Source organism: Benincasa hispida, chromosome 1, assembly GCF_009727055.1.
Source record: "Benincasa hispida cultivar B227 chromosome 1, ASM972705v1, whole genome shotgun sequence".
In the NCBI taxonomy this organism is placed as follows: Eukaryota; Viridiplantae; Streptophyta; class Magnoliopsida; order Cucurbitales; family Cucurbitaceae; genus Benincasa; species Benincasa hispida.
The window spans coordinates 61,364,034-61,390,340 of NC_052349.1; the positions used below are offsets into that span (position 1 = coordinate 61,364,034).

Genomic DNA, 26,307 nt, shown 5'->3' on the forward strand with positions numbered 1-26,307 from the left:
GTTAATAAGATATTTGTCACTAGGGCAACTGGGAGAATTTATGGGTCATCGGATGCCCTAGTTTATTTTATTTATACCTTTTATTCTCTCAGTATAACTCAACATTGTATATATTTTTGGGTTGTATGTCCTAAAATGCGCAGTTTGTAAAATTAAAAATATTCTATTATAAATAAAGATGTTATTCAACATTTCTTCAATAAAGTTGTTATTGAATCTATTAATTGTGTTCATAAAGTCTTAAATCCAATAAACTAAGATCCATGGTTATTATATGAATACTGAACTTTATGTAGAGACATAAAAATGGATCAAGTTCGAGTAAATAGCCAAAACGGTCTATAGTATATGATTAATATTGGGTACCTTATTCTGGTAACACTATTGGATGTGGCCTACTCTATAGCTATTACAAGTTGTTGTAAAGATACTACAAACGAACTGATCCAGATTCGTTCATGTATTGACATAAGAAGTGGGGGCGTCCTATACAATAAGTTTGCATAAGATAAAACCATGAAATACGTCACTCTTACTATATAACGTTGTTCACTGCTTAAGACTGATTATTTCGCTTAGATGACCTAGGTAACTCGATCTTAATCTTGAGCTAACTATGAACTCCTGTTTATTAAGATTATCCTTAGATTTGCATGAGTGAGGGTTGGCTCAACAACGCTGGCTCAATAAGCCTCTCATTTCAGGAGTAAGACTGGGTAGATAGCTGGGGACATAGGGTGCAAGATGGAATTCACACCTACCCGATTTAGGAATAGAACAAAAGGTTGTTCTCTTCAGTACTGTATCCAAGTCTTGAACAAGGGGTTCCACCCTCTCACTGGCCTGAGAGGGATTCGGTTTGGTGATTAGATCATAAATCAATTGTTCATTAGAGGATCAGTTGAAACTTAAGGAACAAGACGTAATATTGTGGGTAAAACAACATATTGACCCAGCTCTTATTACGAACAACCTGTGAAGGGTCGACTTACTGGTTATGTTTATATCATGTGGACACAAATATATCTATAGTGGGGAGAGTCCAACTATTGAGTTATAGTGGTGTGACTCGATAGTTAACGAATACTGATTAATATGGTCTAAAGAGTTTTAGCCATTTAATCTTAATCCTTAGAGCTCATGATCTGTAGGTCCATAGGTCCCTCTACTAACTCGTAAAACATGAATATCTTGAATTATTAAATTGAGTGAATTTGGAATGATATCAATTTGAATTGTTCAAATCGAATTTCAATTTGAAAATGTTCAAATTGAAATTAGGGTTTTGAGTTTGAATAAATTCAAAATCAAATTGGGGTTTATTTAATTATATTTGATATAATTAATGTTTAATTTGTTGAAATTAAATGAAATTAGAGAGTTTATAATGTTTAAATATTGATTTAAATATTAATTACATGAATAAGATTCATGTTGAAAATTAGATTTGTTATTAATTTGATATTTCATAGTAAATTAATTAATTAATTAAATATGTTTAATTAATTAAAAATCAGATTACTTTCAATTTTAAAATTCAATTTGAGAAATTGAATATTGAAATGTTGAATTTGATTAATTGGGAATTAATCAAATTGAATTTAATTAATTTGGAATTAATTAGATTTTTGGAAATTAAGGAAATCGAAAATTTGAGAAAGTGGGTTTTTCCCAATTTTCTCAAGCATGAGGTGTGTTCCTCATGTAATCACACAATTCCCACTTCAATTGTTGAAGCAACTGCTGGCCAATTCCATTGATGAAGTGCTTGCATGCTGAAGGTTAATAAAACATTGAGAATTATAAGAAGGAATGATGGATTCAGCTGGAAAATAGTTTTATGTGACTTCTTCCTCCTCCTCTTCAAACTCACAAAGAACACCTTCACAAATTCACTCAAATATGAGTTTCACCACTCAAATTCAAGGTTGAGAATAGTAGAGATCTCTTGGTGGTTCACATAGAGTGGATTAACGTGAAGAACAACTTGGAATTGGAAGAAATCATCAAAGGTATGTTCATCTTGAAATCCACTTCTGAAAATGCGTTTTAGCTTGCTTTAGAACTCAAACCAAATGTAATTAGAGTGCTTATTTATTCTATTTACTTCTGTTGCATGCTTGTGTATTCCATCAGTTAGGTTGTTGTTCGAGCTTTATAAATATTGTTTGTTTTGGGTCAGGTAGAACTAACGACACCTACTTAGCTTCAGACAAAAGCAGTAAAAGTTTTTCACCTAGCTTCCTCCAAGAAGGGCAAATTTTTAATGTCGATTGCTTGACGTGACGTATTCTCTATCAAGGTACAAAGAAATTCTCGTATTTTTATGGTCCCTTCTTGGAGGAGTCAATATAAGCCTGGCAAGGCTATAACGTTCTTCATCTTCTAAAGAGAACCAGACAGGTCGAATTTGTATTTTTTAAAAAAAGGAAAAAAAGAAAAAAGAAAGAATGAAAAGACTCGAATGACTCAATAGATTCGAAACAAACAAAAGACTCATCAGACTCATGAGAATTAGAGGAGCAAAACTCGAATATATACGAAATACTAGGAGTTATAACAGGGCGAGGACTATCGATCTCTAACTCTATCACTTGTATGTCATCCGGTTTAGGCTCAGGATCCTCCTTAGCCTCATAAACTAGCAAGCAGAGAGTGGCATCCTCATGATCACTGGAGTAGTAGCACTACACAAGGAACTCTGCCTCCGAGGTACAGACGATGGATTTCTCTAGCACGCTCTCCACTGCACGACCTCTATCAACTAGGCAACATGGTTTGTAAACCCTAAACCCTATTTTCCCTACTTAAATATGTTGATTAGTATGTTAAGTATGATTAACTCATGTTGATACCATGATTGTAGGAAAAGGGCTTGACGATGACTAAAGAAGAAGAAATAACTCTTAAGTGTTAGAAGCATAAGGCTCCTGGGTAAATAAGATGTCTTTGTGCTTAGTAGGAAGAAGGAATGAGCCTAAGTTTTGAACTTTGTGTTAAATGACTAATGATTAAGGATGAGTGCGGCAACCATATGTGTTGGTTGAGAATAGGTTGGGCGCAAAAATTGCGTTGAGGCAAGCACTATGCGTGAGCCAAGCTTTGTGTTAAGGCTAGAAGGCGTGGATTCACGCGGCATTGGGCAAGGTTTCCTTAGGCGCTAGGCAGTGTGTGCATGTGGTGGCTGGGCAAAGGCTTGCGTGCAAGTGAGGCCATGTGATGGTAGCAAGACTAGGCGATGGCATGGGGAGGTGTTGAAGCACGCGTTGGCTGAGTATGGTGCATGTGACCAGCAGAGCCTTGCGATGACGAGTATTTGAAAAAGAAGTCGTGCATTAGTGATTAGTAGAAGCCTTCAGCTTAATCACCAATCTATATGGGCCAGTTGTCGAGGTTTGGGAAGTTAAGCCCACTTATTAGGCTAGCTAAAGTTTGAGTTGAAGCATGCAACTTTTATTATAAAAGGGAGTTTCACTTCAGACATGCGATTTAGCCATTCTATTCATGCAAAAGAAGAATTTTCAAAGTTCAATAGAAGGTTGATGAATGTTTTTGCTGCTCTTAGGCTACCAGAAGAAAACTCCTAAGGAATCAAGTTGATATCTGAAGATTCCTCATGAAGGTCAAGTTCTGGGTGACTGGGAACGAGATGTGAAGATTGAAGGTTTTCGATCTGACCAAGAAGAATTTGAAGCTCAAATTTTAAGGTAACCAATTAAGATATTTACAAACAAGTTTGTAGAAGGACATTTTGCAAAATAAAGTTTGGAAAAAGAGTTATTCAAGCTCAAAGTTGAATATGGAAATTTTGGTTGATTAAGTAGGCAGCTGCATCAATTGAGTAAGCAGGTAGCTCGACCAGCCAGGCAGAAGCGCTAGCGGACGTACGCGTGAAGGCAAGAGTAGGTGCCAGGTGTTCTGCCAAGCGTGTGCGCAAGGTTTGCACTGAAGTGCACATGGTGTGGGGTATGCGACAAGGCACACATAGACACATTAAGGTGGCATGCGTTGGTGCATGAGTGAGGCATATAATGTATAAGTGTTGTAGGTGTGCCAGCACAAAGGAGCGCTTGTGACCACATAAGCCAAGCAACACAAGTTAAGGTATTTTTCTAAGTGTTGAACACATAAGTTGGATATGCGTTGGGAAAGGAGTTTTGATGCTCTAAGTTAAATGTGAAGCTCGATTAAGTAAGTTAATCTCACAAGGGGGCTAATAACATTAACCAAAGGTGTTTATCATTTCCATAGGGTTAACACCAATAGGGAAAGCTTATCAACTCTAGGAAAGACGCCTAAGACTGTGAGTGACAAACCAAGTATTTATAAATGTTTAGTAAACGCATGTTGATTTAAAAAGATTAGTTTCATACTTTTCTTCATTTCTAAGTATGATTAAAATAGTTTCCTAGCAAACTAGCTTACAAAGAGTTTTCAACGCATGCTTAGTTTAAAGGTGTTTATGAAAGCATGATTTAAGTATATCTATTCTTAATGTTCATGAGGCATGCAATGATAGGTTCCATGCTATATGACGGATATGATTTCAGCACATGATCATTTAATGAACGTATGTTTTCAAGTATGCTTATTTCAAAGAATTAGTTTTATGGCGATTATGATGAACTCGATACTGAAGGACTTAAGAAGGTATCTGGACCCTAGTACCTAAGGTATGACGATACTTAGTTATTACCACGGGCATGTAGGTGAAATTGGTGTTGGTTGTGTTGAGATTACTCCGCACCAACAAAGGTTTGACATTGAGGGATTGAACAAAAGGGTTCTCTCTCAATTAAGGATTATGTTAATTAATGTTTTCTAGCAAGTTAGTTTTAAGTATAAGTTTGCTTGGTAGTTTCCAGTACATATGTTTTATATTGTCACTTATTGGGCTTGTAGCTCATTCTTTCAAATGTTTTCTTTTCCCCAGGTAGTGGTCATCTCCCTAGAGGTTAGCTGTGTTACTCTGCCACTTAAGGACTCAAGTTAAAATTCAAAGACAAGAGTGAAGTTTAACTGTTAATCTTAGATATGTCATTACTTATGTTCATGTTTAGGGACATGTAAAGAGTTTTTGGTGAAGAATTCGGTGAAGATCCTTGAGCGGAAACGGGATCAGTCTCAAATTCCAATTTTCACATAACTTACAATTTTACATAATTAAACATAGCATTATGCATTTAAAATAAAATACAACATGCTTATAATAATTTGAACAAAAGACAAGAAGAAGAATTAGGGTTTTACAAAACACTACTACAAATTTTATGTTACTTGACACTTGCAACTTTTAATTACTTACCTTTTTAATAATAAAATGTCAAGAAAAATTGAAAAAAGGCGTAGGTTCACATTTTTACAGATTGCTTTCACGCTAACATAAAACTTGACATTTCTAAAATATCAAGTTTGTTATGTTTTTAATTAATACATTTTAAATATCAAGTATAATATTAATTTTTAAATTTATTTTATACCTACAAACCCTAATTCCTTAAAACTTATCACTGTCTCAGAAAAAAAAAAAGCTTATTCTCTTCTTCCAATCCCTTCACGTGTAGTCACTCAACATTTCTCCTTCTCTCCATTCTTCACCATCTCTGTTCAAGCGCCGTCTATCTCCATTCACCAGCGTCGTGGATCTCCATTGACCGTTGAGCGTTCGTTCAAGCATCTATCTCATTTGAGAATTTGTTCATTTGTTCGTCATGGATCTCCCTTCAAGTGTTTGTTCCAACTCAGTCGATCGTCGAGCTCCACCGGCCTTCACCAACAGGGTCCTGCAGCAGATAAAGGTTTCACAGTTCAGGTAATCTGTTTGAGGGGGCAGTCGTCATTGTCGAAATCTGGGGAATCCCCCTCGATCTTCTGTTATTTATTCCAGTTTACATGATTTACGGGTTGACCCTCTTTTTTCAATTTAAAAAATTTAGAAAAAAAAAATGAATATATCTATAAGCAATAAATCCTCACTTCCCTTGTATTTTCTCTTTTTAGCTTACTAATAAGCCTTTTCGCCCAGGATTCTCTCTTGGAATTTCTCCTAAAATGGATTACTGGGTTGAACTTTCTCCTTCTTTTTCTTTCTTTGAACATCGAAACTATAATCGTTTGGTATTGAAACTATTGACTTTGGAATTTCTTTGAGTTGATTTTTATTGTTGCTTGTTGTTCTCCAACGAAGATGAAGTTCTTTTTTGTTTTTTTGTTTTTTTTTTGTTCATGAAATAGACTATTGATGCCCTCTCTGGAAACAAACTTTACATGTTTGATTTAAGATGCAATGAATTGATTTTTTTTGTAGAATGCCTTAAATGTATGAGCTAAACTTTTTGCAGGATGGGGGCATACGCTTCTTTTAGTTTAAAGAAAACTTTGGCAAACTTCTCTTTTTTAAACTATTTTCACTAGTCTTTATTCATGCAAGATGGTTTATTGAACTTATAACTATTGTTGTTTGATGAAAATGTGTGAAAGCAAAATAATGTACTATACGTTTCTTTAGTTTTTTTCCTTTCTAATTCATCAAATGGGTTTCTTAGGATTGTAAGAGTATTTAGCAGCAGAAGCCGAATCCCTTCAAACACCAAACAACAAGGACCCAAGCCTTTCGGCAAGCACCAGTAGGTAATACATTTTCTTTTATTTTGCAATAATGATTCATTGAGAAAATATAATGTTTTTGTTAGTTTTCTTCAAAATTTTCAAAGTGGAATTAGTCATTTGATTCTCCGTGTCATAAATTAAGTTTCTGTTATGCTTAATTAACTTATGATTCACTTTAACATTAATGCTTTCATAACATTCTTGTTATATTATGGAAGGGTTAAATATGAGATCCACAGATAATTAGTTAGTGTGTTAGGTAAGTTGTAAATGAATTAAATAGGGGATCTATTAGGTAAAGGATTTAAAGTTTCAAGGTATAAAGAATAATTCTAAAATTTCAAGGATTTCCCGACTAAGTACACTTGAGATGATATATATAAGGAAACATCAAATGTATTGTGTAATTGTTGATAATCAAATAGGAAAGTTTTTTTTTGGTGATATTTGATATTTTCCTGTGTTGATAATGTAATAGGAAATTCAACTTTATGTTTACTTTCACATATTAGGATTTTTGGATACTATGATAATTTCATGGATACTATGTTTCTTGCATCCATGATTGGTAGTTGAAACTTTTTTATAGTTGTAAAGTGACTTCATCTGAATTTATACATTCTTTTCTCTTCCTTTTATTTCTTTAACTAGAACTCATTTACCCTAACTTTTGTCGGAGGCATATGTTAAAGTGTCAGGTAGGGGTTTCTCAACTACTCCCTGTTTCTCTATCAACCGAATAGGGTTTGCTTCATGCTTTGATAGTTTGTGTAAATATATGCTTTATACTCTGTGCAAGCTTTTTTTAGGTTTAATTAATTTGTTTTTAAATTCTCTATTTTATACTTAAGCAAGCATTTTTTTTTTCTTTTGCAAGTTTTCTTAGATAGTAACTATATGACCCTCCAAGCAGACAACTAGTTCTCGATCTTCAGACTTTGAAGCACTCTATGTACATATTAAGTAATGTAATTTTGTTGATAGGTTACTTGTTATTAAACAATGTCATTTTCTTTGTTGTGTTGCTAGAGTGAATTAGTTAATCTTAGTGTTTACTAAAAGTTGAGTTGTGCATATAAAGAGAATAGTTGAGATTTTATTTTGCTCATGTACATGGGAAAATAATGTTGTAATTTCGGAAATTGTTCTTATGAAAGATGATAGTTGAATATATGGATTTTTTTAGTCAATATTTTGAGTTGATAGATGCTAAATATGTAATATTTATTTAGTTGATGAAATTATATCATAGGAATTCAAGGAAGGAAATGAGAATATCAATTGGGGTATTTAATTTGAAAAAAAAAAAGACATACATGATATTGGAATTATGTCAAGAACTAAATAACTTATAAATTATTAAGTGTCAAAATGAACACAAAAAAAGGAACGTAGAGATAGAGAAGATCGACACACAGATATACGTGTAGCTACGTCTACGGGTAGAGGGAGAATAATATTATTTGAGAGAATGTTTTTCAGAAATTACATCAAAACAGTGCCTCTCCAATCGTAAATTACTACAAATAAATAAATATGCTGAACACGAAGTGCCAACAACAGATTCAAGGCATTTTAACAATAACAATATAGTTACAAATAAAAAACATCAAGAGTTATCATATATGATACGTGATCAATGTCAAGAATCAATATACTTGACATGTCACATGTGTCAAGTATATTATCTTTCTTGATATCGTAATCGTATCAAAAAACATTTGTCTTGAAGTTTTTTTAAAATCAAGTTATCACATTATACTTGACAGTTGAATCCTTGACACTTTTATAAGCGTTAGGTATACCCTTTACTTACATTGGAAAAACGTCACATAATCCAATTTCTGTAGTAGTGAAAAAACATTACCTTTGAAGAACCATTCTTCAAAAACCTTCTAAAAAAAATCACGAACTTGAAACTCTAATTTATCCCAAATGGCCACTACCAATTGGTTTTCTCTGTATTCTCTAGGATGAGAATCCAAAATTTTGTAGGCCCTGACTTTTTGGAAGAAGAAGAGAAGTGATTGGCAGGATAAGAGAGATTAGGAGTCTTTTCTTTTCTTTTTTTCTTAGAGAGAATCTTCTGTCATCCTCTCTCTCTCAAACCAAGAAGATGATGGTATCTCCCAATCACCCATAATACGTCGGTTGAGAGAGAATAGGGGAGGAAAGTTATTTCCTCTCTTCAGTTTAAAATTAAAAATAAATCTAATTTTAATATATATATATGTATAACCTATAGTTTTAATTCCCTCATCAATGGTATTTAATATAAGTTTTATTTATATTAAATTTAATTATATGTATCCAATTCACAAAATTAATATTTGAATCAGGATCAAATATTTATTTCTTCTCAAATAAACTTTATTACACTAGAAGAAATTCGGGCTTCAATGTCGGTTGAAAATAGTATTATCGGATATATTATGTCTGTTGAAAAAAACGGATCTTCAATGTCGTTTAAACCGACATTGAAGATGGCCTACAATGTCGGTTTAAAACCGAGATTGAAGGCCTCCCATTATTATTATTATTATTATTTTAAATTTATCAAAATTTTGATTTCCCTCTCGCGCGCGCGTGCCCTAAAATTCATCTCTCAGCTCTCTCACTTTACCAAAAGTACTGCAACCCCCGATCGGTCGTTTGCCTACCCAAACAAACTCTCTCCTCTCTCAGTAGCTTCTGGTCAGCCTTTTGCCTTCAGGTGGGGTTGTCTTCATCGGGCGATCATCGGAAACGAGCTCGTCATCCAAGCTTCTCCATCGCAGGTATATTTGAACAACATTTTCGTTTGCCTTCAGGTGGGGTTGTCTTCCTCTGTCATTTGATAGTTGAATATTTGAACAACATTTTCTTTTGCCATCGAACCTAATAACCACCAAAAGAGTAGCTTATCTTGTTGTATCCATTTGAGAAATTTTGGGTTTATCTTCTTCAGAGCAGATTTATATTGCTGTTTAGTTGAAATTGGTTTAGCTAAAAGAAATAAGCATTCTGTCAAATTTATATTGTTGTTTAGCCATTCAACCTCATACTTCATTAGATGGTGCATTGTTACACAAACAACAGTGTCATGAATCACGATGAATGAAAGAAAGGATGAACAAATGTTCTAAAAATAGTCGAACCAAGAACACAAATGTGTTATCCATGTTTATGTTGCTTTCTTCAAGGCATTGGAGATTAGCTGAACTCTCTCTCTCCTTGAAGAGTCCTTTCATCCTCTAAATTTCATAAACGTCCTTGAATCTCAATGGCATATACAACCTAGTAGTTGTTCTGTTACTCATTTACTATATATTCTGGAAACTTTCATGTGTTTACATTTACTTATAGTTTACAAATGGTTTAATAACTCTTTATATCTAACCAATCCATCTTTTGATCCTCTATCTTGTTGTTATTCAAGTTGAGCAATATGGTTCCTATAGAAGAAAATAAGAAATTAAGGCACTGATTATCCTGCACTTTAGTAAGGAACATTATTTTCGTTAATCTTTTGTAGCTTCGTGCAGTAGGCCTTTTTTCTCTTTCGTATATCTAATTTATACGTAAGGTGGTTAATGGTTCATGCTTGTCATCTCCATGTTACTGTTTAGAGTCCTTACCTCCCATTGGCTTTAGCTTAGAATTCACTGCCAGTTGTTGTGTGGTGTTGAGTGAAGTTTTTCATTTGTTAGGTTCAAGTTTGACGTGTAAGGCTAAATTTTGATTCTTGGGGATTTGGAAGGAAGATAGGAAGATTGCATTGGACGTGTTTTAAGAAGGTTGACAAGTGGAGAAGGTGCACCCAACACAAAAAGGACTTCATAACAACATTAATAACAAGGACAATGTAATATTTATAAGATGCTTATCTTAAAAGTCTAGTTGTTCTAAATTTGTTGAAGTTGCATATTTTTCAATCATAATTTTATGCTTTTAAATTTTTCCTTGTTATTATTATTATTATTATTATTATTTTTGTAGATTAAGTTGCATATTTTACAATCATGGATAAGTCATGGATGAAAATGAATAAAATGTCAGCTGAGTATGGTTTAGGGGTCGATGTGTTTATTAAAAATTGTCTACAACATTCAAATATACCGAATGTCATGAGTTGTCCATGTTTGAAGTGTGTTAATATAAAGACTCTAGATGTGAATAAAATAAGAGAACACTTATTTTTTAATGGTATAGATCAAAGTTATCAGACATGGATTTTTCATGGTGAATCATTATGGATTAAGAGGAACAATGAAAATGTGTCTACTAGTGAAAGAGACGAAGCTGATGAGGATGATGTTGATGTTGATGACACAATTGGAATTATTTTGAAGAATTATTAGATGATGCGAAGAAGCCATTGTACCCAAATTGTAAAACTTTTTCCAAAATATCTACATTGGTAAAGTTATATCCACTCTTACCCCTCTGTTGCTGTATTGTGACAATATTTAGTGCCATATACCTAGATGTCATTCCCGTTATGCATCATCAGACCAAACACATTGAAATAGACCATCATGTCATTCGGAAACGTGTGTCGTGCAAGCAGTTGATTGTTTGTATTCTTCCCTCTAAAGATGAATTAGCTGACAATATGAAAAAGGGTCTTCCTTCTCCTCAGTTTATGAGTCTTAGCACCAAGCTTACTATGGTTCCAAAACTGCGTTGTGCTTAAGGGGGATGTTAGCCTAATTACATTTATCTTCATACTATATATTACCAATTGGTTTATTTGGTTTTCCATTTTTGTTATTGGGTTACCAATTGTATTTTTACACATTGCATTCTCTCATGTTATTAATACCACTGACTGCCTCCATCCTACTCATAGGCTGAGTTTTTCATTCTCTCTATATCTTCTGTTATACATATGTTTGATTTAGCACCATATGATTCTTAGGCAAGATTTGTAGCCAAATTTTCTAGGCTCGCTTGAATTTATGAAAGAGTGTGCGTGATATGTTGTTTCCTTTTTCTTATAACAAAAAGGGCAAAAGCGACATGTATTAACATCATGAGAATTCAGATTTAATTTAGTTGGGATGTAGTCATGCAAGGACTACCAAACCAAAATCAAATTTTTTGAAGGGACTTTTAGAGCTTGTTTTATAACAGTCTTTTTTCCAAAGAGTCTTCTACCAGAAGTTGCAAGCGTTCGAACTAGAATAAGGTTATTCGCTTTTAGTTTACTCTTTCTACCCACTTTTCATAGACTACTTGGTTTGTCAAAATGCCAAATCTAATAGTTAAGAGCCCTCAACTGAACTAATGGCAAAGAACAATTAGGATCAACATCAATAGGGCACAAAATAAGAGTTGATTTGTAACATGCCACTCCTATATAATAAAATCAGCCACTAAATGATTATAGAAAAGAACTTGGGTGTAGCCTTTGTGCAGTCTAAAGAGCAACTCAATAATAATCTGTTGTATGGCAAAAAAATTTTTAATTGAATTATTTTTATTTTTTTTTTTACTATATAAAAGAATGGGATGCATAGAATTAGGTGCAACCTAGACTACACCATGATTATATATCCATACGGTTTGAGGAAATGACTTTAAAAGTCGCCACTCTTTGTCATCAAGTATCCAGCTAGAACAAACGGATAGAAGATCTAGATCCCAATTTACATCGGACTGCTTCATGCATTAATTCAAGGCCCATAAAAACCTTGCCAAAATTAAGACCCAATTTAAGCTTTGCTGGATGTCCAGTACATCACAATGAAGAAAATATCTTCATTCCAAGATTTTAGCTATGGTTAAATCAAGAGATGTAACCACCCTCCCCACTCTGTTTACTCGCAAAACATTATTTGAACCTTCAGTGTCTTTAAAGATTAAGCCTCACAGATCTTTTGGCCGACACATTTTCTCCCACCTCATCCATTGTGGTTTTCGTTTGTCCGCTGTCGGTCCCCATCAAAATCGGTAGTTTGTTTTATAATTTCGGTACATAATATTGTAAGCAACCAAAAAGAGATCACTGAATGATTTCAAGAGAGTGTCCTCATAATTCGAGAAATGGATGATCAAGTGGGTGAAGAGAATGGAGCATTCATCTTCTTAAATTCTTTGCTCGATATCCGAATAACTCACCCTAAACCACCAATCCTTTTTTCACTGCACCAAGAAGCATCAACATTGAGCTTCCTAAAACCACTCGGAAGAAGGAACCGACTTTTATAACTCATGCGGTTCTTGAAACTCACCGTGTCCAGAAACACATTAGCACTACCTAAAGAGAGAGGAGGATAATTTTCAAAAAGATTGAACACTTGAAAAACATTACACTTCTTGCAACAGGCACCCGAATTCAAAAGGTGATTTATGTAGTTCCAAATATTCCACAAAATGATAATAGACTTTGGAAGATCCTCAACCTTCAACTTGCTCACAGTCCAAGCCCAAGGATCCGAAGTCAACTGTTCTTCTCTGCAGGAATCAAAAGAATCAAATAAGATGGGGAAGTATTCATACCACATTTTTTTTTGGAACTTACACAACCACATAACACGATTAAAAACTCTTTTGAGTTTTCTACGAGATAGACAAGTATTAGAATCGATTCCTCTTTTTTTAATATTAACACGGGTTAAGATTGAGTCATTAATAATCTTCCACACAAATTTTTGCTCTGGGGATGGCCTTGATTTTTCAAAAGGTTCTCTACAAGGGTTTTTCTCCATTGATTGATAAACACTTTTACAAAAAAAATAATAAAAAAGAAAAAAAGAAAAAAAGGCATTTGGCATTCCTGCTCTAGATAATTTCTCTTTTAACTACTTATTTCCTAGGTGATATTAAGAATATCATCAGCGTTAGCAACAAGAAAATTGTCTTTTATAGTAGACACCTGCCAATCGTCATTGTCATCTAAAACATCTTTCACCCTTTCATCTCTGAGCTCTTTACTAATCCTCAATGGTTTACAATTTTCTTTCCTACAAATCCAAGGGTCATTGTCAATTGAAATGCGAGCACCATTTCTCACCTTCCATCTGTACCCTTTGGCAAAAAGCTCTCTATCCCACAGAATACTTCTCTAAGTCAACGATGGGTTGTTTCTCGAAGGAGCCTTCAAAAAGTCTCCGTCTTTAAAGTACCTTCCTTTGAGAGTTTTTGAAAGTAGATTGTCCGGATTCCTCAGGATTTTTCCAACTATACTTTGCTAGCATAGCTTGGTTAAAGAGACTAATATCACTAAAACCCATTCCCCCATCAAGCTTACTTTTGAAAAGATTTATCCAACTAATCCAATGAGCCTTTTTCTTTCCTTTTGAAGAGTCCAAAGACAATTAATCTCTAATAAATCCCTCTAAGGGATCGCAAATAACTCATCGAGTATATGAAATTTTCTATGGCCAAATTTGATATCTTGATAAATAAATGAATTAAGCAACATTTTCTGACGATTTTGGTGAATAGCCCCACTAAAAATTACCTCTCAATTAATTACTAAAAAATAATTTTAAATGATTTTTTATTTGTGTAAAATAAATTTCGACATTTGTCCAATATTAATATATAGTTAAGATGAGTGTGATTTTGGCAATGCAAAATGATTATATGATTATATATAGCTAAGAGGAGAGTGATTTTTGTCATGTCAAAACACTCTCAAACATCTATCCTAATGTTCATTTGAAAATCAATTTCAATAAATCACTTCTAAACAAATTATTTATGCTAAAATTAGTCCCATTATAGATTAATCGGTATCACTTTAGAATAAATAATGGAAAACAAAATCCCCCCACATAAAAATGTTGATACCCTTTTATTTGTCATTGACATCAGTGTGATTACTTTTCATTTTCCAAATAAAGAGGTTAAAGGTAATTAAAGAAGAATGATACCTAATAATTAGTATACATAGTTCAATAGTATTATAATCTTCATTGTGATTAAAATTACTTAAAGATCTTCGTAGCTTTTGATTACATTTTTGCAAGTTGATCTTTATAGCTTTTGATTACATTCTTGCATGTTGAGTGAGTGGAACTTTTTTTATAAAATAATTTCAAGTGCCTTTTTCCCCATTTTAGAAAGTTTACTACTTAAGGGTGTTAAGAATACAATAGAAAATAAGTATTTTTAGCAAAAAATAAATTGAATCCATTGAAGAATAAGTGTTTTTAGCTTCTTCTTTTCTTTCTTTCTTTTTTTCTTTTTTTAACTTATAATGATTTTATACTTGGGTCCACCCTTAAAATTATTATGGAGACTCCCCACTTGAGCAAAAATTATTTACAAGTTGCCAAAGAACTTTAAGGTGTTCTTGATTTGTTTTTAAAGCACTTAGTATTTACTCTCAAATGTACGAATTTTGGTGAAAACTATGTCTGGTCCGATTAGCTTTGAATGTTTTAGCTGTAATTGAGATAGCAATAAGCAAATTATAGACAAAAAAAAAATAAAATAAAATAAAAATTAGTTTAACAAGGTGTAGACGTGATTTCTTAATTGATAGTCTGTATCTTTTACACATGCATCTCACACATATAAATAATGCAAGAGTCGATAGACTAGTTTGATGTGTAATAGCCTCTACTCAAACAGATGCATCCAACTGGTATGAAAGGCATCTATTGGGCTTAACAAAAGAAAAATACTATGTAAGAATTGTATCCCATCTCAAAAAGTCACGTCTTGTCAATCTCATTTCCACCCATTCAACCTAAAACTTAATTTTCAAATATATAACATTTATTTTGTACATTAAAAACTAGAAAAATTAAATCTTTTTACCTTTCAAACAAATACCTACATTCAAAAAGTCACATGCACTCGAAAAAAGGGTAATATAGAAATTGAAGAAAAATTATAAGGGCAAAAAGCGGAAGTAAAAATTTTCTGATCTCTTTTTTAATATACTAGTGTATTACCATGTCTATTTGCACCTATATTTTCATTTTAAATTATTTGAGTCAAAAAGGCAAGGTTAATTTTTAGAAAAATATTTATTTTCAAAATATTTTATATTTATATTTATTTAATATCATATTTGTCTGAAAATTTATTAATTAGTTAATAATAAATGCTTATTTTCTCATTTTCATTTTCTTAATCAATTAAGATTTTTAAGTTATATTTTTAAATCGTCATATATTATTTTTTTCATATTTCAAATAATATAATTTTTTTTAAAAATATCAACATATTTTTTTATAAAAAAACATATTTATTGGACTATATTTATTTTAAATAGAATATGTATTTAGTAACAACTAATATAGTTTTAACACAAAATAAAATATAAAATATATTTTTTCGATGTTGATATTATAAAATAATAGGGAAAAAAACATTCTAGATTACAAAATTATAGATAAGAACTATAAAATATTGTCCTAAAAACTTATATAACTTTATTTTTTTTCTTCTATTTTTTTATTTTTATTCTAAAAGTGTTATAAGAATTAGAGAAAGTGGTTTAAATAAACCTTTTAAATTTCTTATAGAATTTGAATATATTAAATTTTAAATTTATAAATTAAAAGAAGACACGAATATCCTAACCAAGTAAAAAAAAAATACACGAAAAGTAATGAAAATAAGATTCAAGATTTATTAAAAAAAAAGTTTTTTAAAAAAATTAAAATATGTTTATACACAATTTCTTTGAAATAAATTTACAATTTACTTGACAACCATAAAAAAATAATATCGTCATACAATTCATGAGATATTGATTAGAAATATATGGATATGTGTTTGATTCAACACATGCATTCTATGTTGTCCCTAAATATATCTTCTTACATTCTGAAGTATTTTTAAGATGAAAGAAATTATAAAGAAAAGAGAACTAAAATTAGAAAAGAAAAATAAAAGAACAAAAGAATTCTAACTTTCCTTCTTCTAATTTTGGAATACAACAAAATGCAAAATAAAAGTAAATTAAAAATGTTTGAATTTCTTTTGTAGAAGCTCTTGATTATATCTTCAAGCTATGTTAGTTCTCCGTTCAATCTTTCGATTGCTATTGAAGCAAGCAAAAGTGTACGACTTTCTTTTTCTACGTACTTTAGTTTGTGTAGACTTTTGAGTTAAGTCGTCTCAATTTACACATTCACACCACCTAACAATGAGTTTTAATTGGTAAATAAAAACAGGGTGAAAGAAACTCATTTTTATAATGGGAGGTGATAGGAATGTTACAAAAATTCTTGAAATTTCAAATCATTAAAACTATCTAATTAATTATAATTAAAAGTAATATTTTAATATATTACTTTAAAAGATGAAAAAGCAAAAATTATATCAACTATTACTTTTTAATTAAAATTAATTTTTAAAAAGTGAAAGAAAAATGAGAAAGAAAGAATATGACGTTTAACTTATATAACCAATAATTAATATAATAAACTAATTAATTGTAAAATTAATTAATATAAACAACTAATCATATTGTGTGGTTATATTTATTAAGTTATTACTTTTCTTTTATTACGTGCTTACAGTACTATTTAATGTAGGTTAAAAAAATTTCAATTATGTCCCAAAGAAAAACAGTTTTTTAATTATATTTTGCTAATGTTTGCAATTAATCAAAAAAAAAAATGTTACATTTGTTTGAAGTTACAATTTTAATATCTAAATAATAGAACAATTACTAAAGTTAATGTGAATGACATTCTTGTGGTTGTATAAATCAAAGCAATGGTATAATTGTCCAAAAAAATAAAACGGTTGCTTTTAATATATATTATAGATTATATTATAAATATTATGATAATAGATATCCATTACATGTTCATGTTTAGTGTCATGTGTCATATCTCTATTTCCCCAAGTATTGTTCGTGTGTCTCAACATTACACATTATTAGTATCCATGTAATCAACCTTTCCAATTGCTTTTAAATAGAAGTCTTGGAGGAAATTTCCATATTTTTCCATTTCTATAATTTCTTTATCTGATTTAATTGTTTAGTTATTTTATTTTATTTTAAATATATTTTATTATATTATATTTTCTCCATATTCGTGTTCTCTTGTACTCCTCGATTTTACAATACATTATCAGCATGAGCTTTAGTCGTTTCTCCCGTTAAAGGTAGGTTCTAAAGGTATGTCAGTTTTTTCCTCTTTTTTATAATTAATAAATTAAATGTTGTTTTACATATTTGATATATATTAAAATTTTAATATAAATATAATATTTTAATAGTATTACTATGAAAATATTATAAAATTAGAATTTGTAGCATTTGATATTAATGGTAATAATTATTTGTCATTAATGTTTGATGCGAAAATACACATAGATGCCATAAAAATATGATCGATCAGAAATCAATTATTCTTCCTAAACCTCGTTGTAAATTGATGCACTTGAGACTCGAAAATTTTAAATCAATATGTTAGAGAAGACATTTTTCTACATTTTGGATATACTCCTGCAGTAGTAATATTAAAAGAAATATTTTAAAAGTATTCTGCACACATCTAATGTCTTCTCATGGCTGAATGAAATAGATTGATTATATATATATATATATATATATATATAATCTCAGTCAACTAAAACAATAACATTCCCTAGAGTGAATGTTGTAAATTTTAATAATCGTGGATGAAAAATCATGAATCTCGACCAACTAAAATGACATCATTCCTTGAAGTGAATGCTGTGAATTTTAATAATAATTGTGGTCGAGGTCATGACCGTGGTAGAGGAAAAAATAATTATTATTTTCGTGGTAGTTGTTCTAATCATTCAAATTTCAAAAGAGTCAGACAAAATGATGATCACAAAGGAGAAACTCCACAAGATAAGAATTCAAAAAGTGTTGAAAATAAATGCTTGCGGTGCAAAATGACTGGGCATTAGTCACGTACCTGTCATACGTCAAAACACTTGGTTGATCTCTATCAAGCATCCCTAAAGGACAAAAAAAAAATATGGAACCAAATTTTGTATACTAAAATTATGACATATTATACCCATCCTATATGATAAAATTGGATGTGGTGGGCTTTTTTTTAATCTTTTGAAGAGAAAATCAACAAAATTGATAGAACATCAAGTGTTTTCTTTTGACTTTGAAAATCTCTAGACTTAATGTTATTTTTTTTTATTCATCTATGTTTCTTTTTTCTCCTCTTAGTAGATGTTAACTTTTGTATATTCCATGTATTATTTTTCTTATTGTAATTATTTTTTTTTTAATGAAGAAATCTGGATCATTTTCATATGTTAGGTGACTCAAAAATGAGTGAAGAAGATCTATATCTAGCAGAAAATGCAACTACATATACAATATTTATAAGTAGAAAATATTTTTTCCAAATGACAATGTCAGAAACAAAAGTCAATACGATATCAGGTTCTGCAAACCTAATTGAAAGTTTTGGAAAAGCAAATATTATTTTGCCTAGAGGAATAAAATTTATAATTGACAATGCATTGTTCTCTAGTTAATCAAAGAGAAATCTATTTAGTTTTAAAGATATACGTTACAATGGTTATCATATTGAGACTGATAGAAAGAATATTATGGAGTATCTTTATTTATATCTACTTCTCATATAAAAAACGTATACTGAAGAGTTATCCGCTTTATCTTCTAGATTATATTATACTAATATACGAATAACTAAAACATATGCAATAATGAATCTAAAGTGTATGAATCCAGACTTATTTACAATTTGGCATGACAAATTAGGTCATCCAAAGTCTATAATGATTAGAATAGTTATTGAGAATTCAAATAGACATCCTTCGAAGAGCCAGAAGATTCTTCAATCTAATGAGTTAGCATGTGATGTTTGCTCTCAAGACAAATTAATCATTAGACCATCACTAGTCAAATTGAGGACTAAATCACCTACATTCTTAGAATGAATTCATGGTGATATATGTGGACATATTAACCCACCAAGTGGACTATCTAGATATTTTATAGTATTAATATAGTCAAAATCTTGTATTTTAAGGATTACTTGCTCAAATAATTAAGTTAAGAGCACAATTTTCTAATTATACAATTAAAACCATTTGTCTTAATAATGCTGGTGAATTTACAACCCAAGCTTTTGATCATTATTGTATGTCAATTGGGATAAGTGTTGAACATCCTGTAGCTCATGTTCATACACAAAATGGTGTAACAAAATCATTCATAAAATATTTGCAATTAATTGCTAGACCATTGCTTATGAAAGATATGCAGGAACTCATATCAAAAAGTACCTTTGAGTGGGAGCAAGATCGTTCCAAACTTAGTGTGACAGAATTACCGAATTCACAATCAAACATACAAGTTATGCATTAACAACAAATTACAGGCATGCTTTGAAACTTTAGTCAACAAAAGAGAACAACATACATACCAGTTAAAGAACTCTTCTTCATAGAAATCTCGCTCTCGTCCAGGAAGTCAAACTCGCTCTCGCTAAGATCATCAAGGATATCGTCCACCAAATCGCTGTCGTTTACCAAAGAACAGACTCCTCAAGAACATGGCAGCAGGGAAGACACCACCACTTGGAACCCTCGGTATTCTTGGAGTGAGAATCCAGGAGGTGTGGGCTCTATTGGATTTGGTAGAGGGAATGAGGAAGAGACGATTGTTTACCACGACCAAGCAAGCGGAAGATATCGGGTGTCTATCATATAGACGGATGCTTGATCATTTAGGTGAAGGTACACGATCGTGTAGTAAAATGGGCTTAATCGTATAGACCATCATTTAGTAAAATGCTCGGGTGCGCGATCCCGTAGAAAAAAGCTAGATGATCGTTTAGTAAATTCTATGCAATCGTTTAGGAAAGTCATGCGTGTACACGATCGTTTAGTAATGAGCTGTTGTGTATGCTCTCGATTTTCTATGCGATAGGCAGTATACACAATCGATGAGCGAATGTCTAATCATTTGCAAAATGAAAACTATTTTCATTTTATCCTTCAGTTACGAAAATTGAATGCAACCTCCCACTAACTTATTCGATTACGGAGGAAAATCCGGGCAACAATTATCCCATAATCGTTTAGTTAAAAAATAAATATAATCATATTATATTTATAACCAATGGTTTAATATCACATCATATGCAACATATGAATCATAGTCTTTTTCTCCTTCACTAGATATAAATCATATTTATATCATTTTCCTCCAATTAATGTATCTCATACATCATGTCAACTCTATCATATATGATTGAACAGTTCAATCATATCATATATAATTGAACCCCCTTATGTCAATTTGAACACTTCAAACTAACTCAAAAACTAATTCTCAACATGAATCCATTGAGTTACCAAAGGGACTTTATGAACCTATGGCTCGAAGCTCCAATGGTACGTGAATAGCTGACTAAACTCTTTAGCCATGAGATCCACAATCCGTTAACAGCCAGGTATTTCACTAAAGACTGACAGCTGCACTCTTCTCACCACAGATATATTTCTATGTCTATCAGATATAACCAATCAACAATACGATAACCCTTTATAGATGCTCGTAAGTACAGCTGAGCCAATTTACCGTTTTTCCTCTGTACTTACATCTAACTCCTTATGTACCACTAATCCTTCTAATGAACAATACAACATAGTCCTACTATGTGTGGACACCTCTCAAGCCATGAGAAGGTGTGTTACGGCACATCGTTCATGCCCCGGAATCAGCCTTTAAGGGAGCATCTATCTACTTACCCCTGCCTTGGGGAAGGAGTGAATTCCATCTTGTGTAGCTGAGTTCCCAGCTCCCAAATCAGATAAATCTCCAAAGTGGTAGGTTTGAGTTGGCGATCTGGTCACTCGCACCCGTGCAAATCAAAGGACTGCCCTCAAAGGCAACTCACTCAGGATTGAGGTCATGTTACCTATGGTCATCCTAATGAAGTGAAGTCTCTGTCATGAATGGCGTTATATAACGAGACTATAACTTCGTGTCCGTTCTTATACACTCTTTGTTATGATGCGCCCACTTGCATGTCCCATGTGCAAATTAAAAGGATTAGACCATACTGTAGCAAGTTTAAGACATTTGAACTATTCTACAAGAAGGCCGCATCAGTGATTACTAGGATAAGGTTTCCCTATTCCATATATTAAGCCATTTTGGTTATTCACTAAGAATGATCCACATTATGCACCACATACATGCTTAAGGTTAAACGACACAAGAATTTTAGTTTATTGGTTTGTAGTTAAGCACTAAACATCCAATGTTCATAGACAAAAGTGAATAAAATATCATTTTTTTATTACATCACAGCGTTTGTTCAAAATGTGTTTAAAACTGCAAGACCAACGAGAGTTAGGGCATAATCCCACAATCTCCCACTTTCCTAGCGCGAGTAGGGTGTACAATCATCTAGTACAAAACAATAACTAGGGCACTAAGGCCCAGTACAAAATCTCCCCACTTACCTAGTCTAGTCGCGGGCGGTCCGTAGACCCATGCTCTGAAGGTGACCTAAAAAACTGTCTGGAACAACTTTTAGATCTATAGAAACATCTTGAAGCAAACGGCTTCCTTATTAGCTTCACAAGTCGCTACGTACTCGGCTTCCATCGTCGAGTCAGCGATGCACCCCTACTTAGTGCTTCGCCACACCACTGCTCCTCTGTTAAGAGTACAAACTGACCCTGAAGTGGACTTCCTAGAGTCCTTATCAGTCTGAAAGGCACAATCTGTGTATCCAGTAAGGATCAAATCCCTAGTTTCATACACGAGCATATAGTCCCTCGTTCTCCGAAGATACTTGAGGATGTTCGTGACTGTGGTCCAGTGACCCTGGCCTAGGTTAGACTGGTATCTACTGACTATTCCCACAGCATAACAGATGTCTGGTATGGTATAAAGCATTACATACATCAAACTGCCAACGGTAGATGCATATGGAACCCAACTCATCTTCTCAACCTCTTGAGGTGTCTTAGGACACATTTCCTTAGATAAAGTAAATTTATGACTGAACGGCAGTAGGCCCCTTTTGGAGTTCTGCATCGACTACTTGAGCAACATCTTGTCAATGTACAATGCCTGAGACAGCGCTAGCACTTTGTTCTTTCTATCTCGAAAGATCTGTATATCAAGAACAAACTGAGCCTCTCCCAAATTCGTTTAGAATTGGGTTGCTAGCCAGTTCTTAACTACAGTCAGTAGTCCTGCATAATTCCCAATGAGTAGGACATGTCTACATACAGCACTAGGAAAACTACAAAACTGTTGATTATTTTCTTGTAGACACAAGGCTCATTAATGTTTTGGGCAAAGTCGTACGATTTGATCAGAGTATCAAATCGAATGTTCCAAGATCGAGACGCCTGTTTCAGCCCATAAATGGACTAATTCAGTTTGCAAACGTTTTTCTCTTAACCTTGGGCAATGAATCCCTCAGGTTGTACCATATAAATGGTCTCATCAAGATTGGCATTCAGAAAAGCAGTCTTGACGCCCATTTGCCAAATCTCATAATCATAATAAGCGGCAATGGACAGGAGGATGTGGATCGACTTCAACATGGCAACAGGCGAGAAAGTCTCTTCATAGTTGACTCCCTCCACCTAGGTATAACCCTTTGCCACAAGTTGAGCCTTAAAGGTTTGCACCTTCCCATTGGCACCTCGTTTCCTCTTGTAGATCCATTTAAAACCCATACGTCTGATCCCATCAGGCTGATCTACAAGATCACATATTGAGTTGAAGTACATCGAACTCAATCTCGAGATACATGGCTTTGATTCATTCATCCCGATCAACATCCTTCATTACCTTTTGATAAGAAAACGAATCCTCAACGTCGCCATCGGCTACCATAGCCAGCATTTTCGTGAAACCCATGTAGCGAATAGGTGGGTTCACAACCCTCCCACTGAGTTGAGGTTCCCTCAACTCTTGAGGTGCAATCGACCTACCAGATGAACTATCATCAACAACTCTTGCTGATGAAGCAGGCCCTTCTACAACTTTTGTTGAAGTTTCAGTAGTTTCGTTGGAAAGCTCACGTAACACGATCTTACTACGGGGACTGTGCTCCCTAATATGATCCTTCTCCATGAAGGTAGCGTTCGTAGACACAAACACTCTATTTTCCTTCGGATCATAAAAGTAACCCCTTCATGTACCTTTGAGGTAGCCTACAAAGAGACAAAACCTCGACCGTGGTTCCAATTTCTTTGGATTAGCCTCAAGCACATGTGCTAGGCAAGCCCATATTCGGATGTAATGCAAACTAGCTTTACGCCCGTTCCACAACTTCAGAGGTGTTCTCGCAACACTCTTGGAAGGAACATAGTTGAGTATATACACTGCAGTCTCCACTACAAAACCCCAAAATGACTCCGGTAAGGAAGCTAACTCATCACTGATTGAACTATGTCCAACAAGGTTCTGTTTCTCCTCTCCGTTACACCATTCTACTGAGGTGTACCCAACACTGAGAGTTGAAAAACGATTCCATGTACTATCAAATAGTCTTGGAACCCCGAATCCAAAAACTTTCCACCTCGATCCGATCAAAGTGTCTTAATTTGTCTATCCAATGCATTTTCAACTTCAACCTTGAACTCTCTGGAATTTTTAAAGGATTCAGACTTCTGTTGCATCAAATAAACAAACCCATACCTAGAGTAATCATCAGTAAAGGTGATGAAATACTTATAGTCTCCCCTGACCTGCACATTTATTAGCCCACAGAGGACAGAATGTACTAACTCTAGAGGTTCTTTGGCTCGATAATCTTTTTCAGTAAAAGGTCTTTTAGTCATCTTACCCTCAAGGCAAGATTCGCACACTGATAAAGAATTTTCCTCTAACTCACTAAGAAGTCCATTTTTCACCAACTTCTCAATCCTATTGAGAATGATGTGCTCTAATCGAAGGTGCCAAAGTTGGCCATTTTCTTTTGAAGAAACCTTTTGACGTTTATTTTGAGTTACGACAGTTTTAAACATCTCTATGTTATGGAGGGAACTCATTGCTAACAGCCTTAGTACATACAAGTTATTTTCCAGATATGCTGTACAGATTTCTACTCCATCTTTATGAATAAACACTTTATTCAATTGAAATTCAAGAGTATATTTACACTATAACAAGCACTTTATAGAAATTAAGTTCCTTTTCAACTCAGGAACAATGTATACATCATGGAAAACAAGAAATTTCTTCTCTAAAGTCAACTGGACTCCTCCCACTACCACAGCTGAGATGACGTGGCCGGTGCCTACTCTCATCGTCATCTCACCAGCCTCCAACTGCCGCTAGGATCTAATCCCCTGAAAAGAAAAACAAATATGATTAGTGGCGTCGGAGTCAATAATCCAGGCAGAATCATCATTCTCCACTAAACAAGTTTCCAAAACTAATAAATCATATTTACCTTGTTTTTCCTTAGCCTTGGCCGCCTTCTTCTCCTTAAGCCAATGAGGACAATTGCTCTTCCAGTGCCCATCTTGGTTGCAGTGGAAACACTTTCCCTTGTCAACCGATGTCGAATGCCTACCCCACTAGGCGACAAGTTGTGGGTTAGCAGGTGCATTTCCCCTTCACACCCTTCTTCTTCTTCCACTTTGCAGTGTTAGAAGTAGAAGGTGCAGACTTCTTTCTTGAGGTCAAACCTTTATGGAACTTCTTTGAAGATGAAGCAACATTTTCTTCACCTCCTCTCTCCTCTTTACTTTTCAGTAGGGATTGGAAAGTCTGCAAGTTGTTGAAATGAGTTGTAAGGGGATAGTCCACTTTGTTAAAAATCGCATTACTAACGAAGTGCAGAAAGCTATCTGGCAAAGAATGCAGGATAATGCTAACTTAGCTGCCCTCATCGATCCTAGACCCATTAATCTCCACCACATTGAATTGGATCATCATGTTAAGCACGTGTTCACAAATAAAGGTGTCTTTCTCCCTTTTGAAGTTGAAGATGCATTTAAGAGCCTCGTGCTTGAGTTTTCTAGACAGTTGTCCGAACATCCCCTACAGGGACTCCTTGATCTAATATGTTGAGACCATGGGCTCATGTTTCTTGGCCAAAACATCATTAAGTCTCGCCAAGATATAGGCTCAGGCCTTCTCATTTGTCCGTTTCCAATGCTCATAAGGCTCTCGAACTTTTCGAGTGGTGTTAGAAGGTGGAATAGGATGACGCTCCTCCGTAAGGGCGAAGATGAGATCATCAATGATAAGTATTATTTTGATCATGTGTTTCCAACTAGCGTAATTCTCACTAGTCAGTTTATTGGCGTTAAGTAGAGCTAATGTGCGATGGCCATTAAAACAATGTTGAAAAGAGAAAAAAAAAATACTTAATAAGTCTATGCAAAACCACATTTTAACACCAATTTTAGTTTTAGCCAAATAGATTCCAAATACCCTAAGTGAAAAGACTTCTATTTCGCAATGATGCCCCAGCGAGGCAGGAAAAACATCATCGGTGGGGTGATCAGATGCTCCTTCGCTGGGATGGGACACTTTCAACCATTAAGCAGAAACAAATCTTTTAACTGCACCTTACAGTCACCATTTGTTCGGTCCAGAACTATTAACCCTTAACAATTCTGCATAAGTGTAGTTTTCGACCCTAGAGTCCCGCCTTAATGCACTCACCGTAGGAAAAAACATATTTGGACAAGAGATAAAGTGACCTTATCCTATACAGGAGATCAGATAAAGAAACGTGCAAAACTGCCATAATATAGGGGGACACTCTCAGGGTGCTTCAAGGCAAT

The 26,307-nt window shown here is 33.6% G+C and overlaps 1 long non-coding RNA gene across 1 annotated transcript; it reads left to right on the plus strand.

Annotated features, from left to right (window-relative positions):
• The first annotated feature begins 5,493 nt into the window (after positions 1-5,493).
• Positions 5,494-8,223, plus strand: LOC120074004. Its single transcript, XR_005480865.1, has 3 exons — positions 5,494-5,812; positions 6,546-6,630; positions 7,487-8,223. It is a non-coding gene; the product is annotated as an uncharacterized LOC120074004 (long non-coding RNA).
• The last annotated feature ends 18,084 nt before the right edge of the window (positions 8,224-26,307 follow it).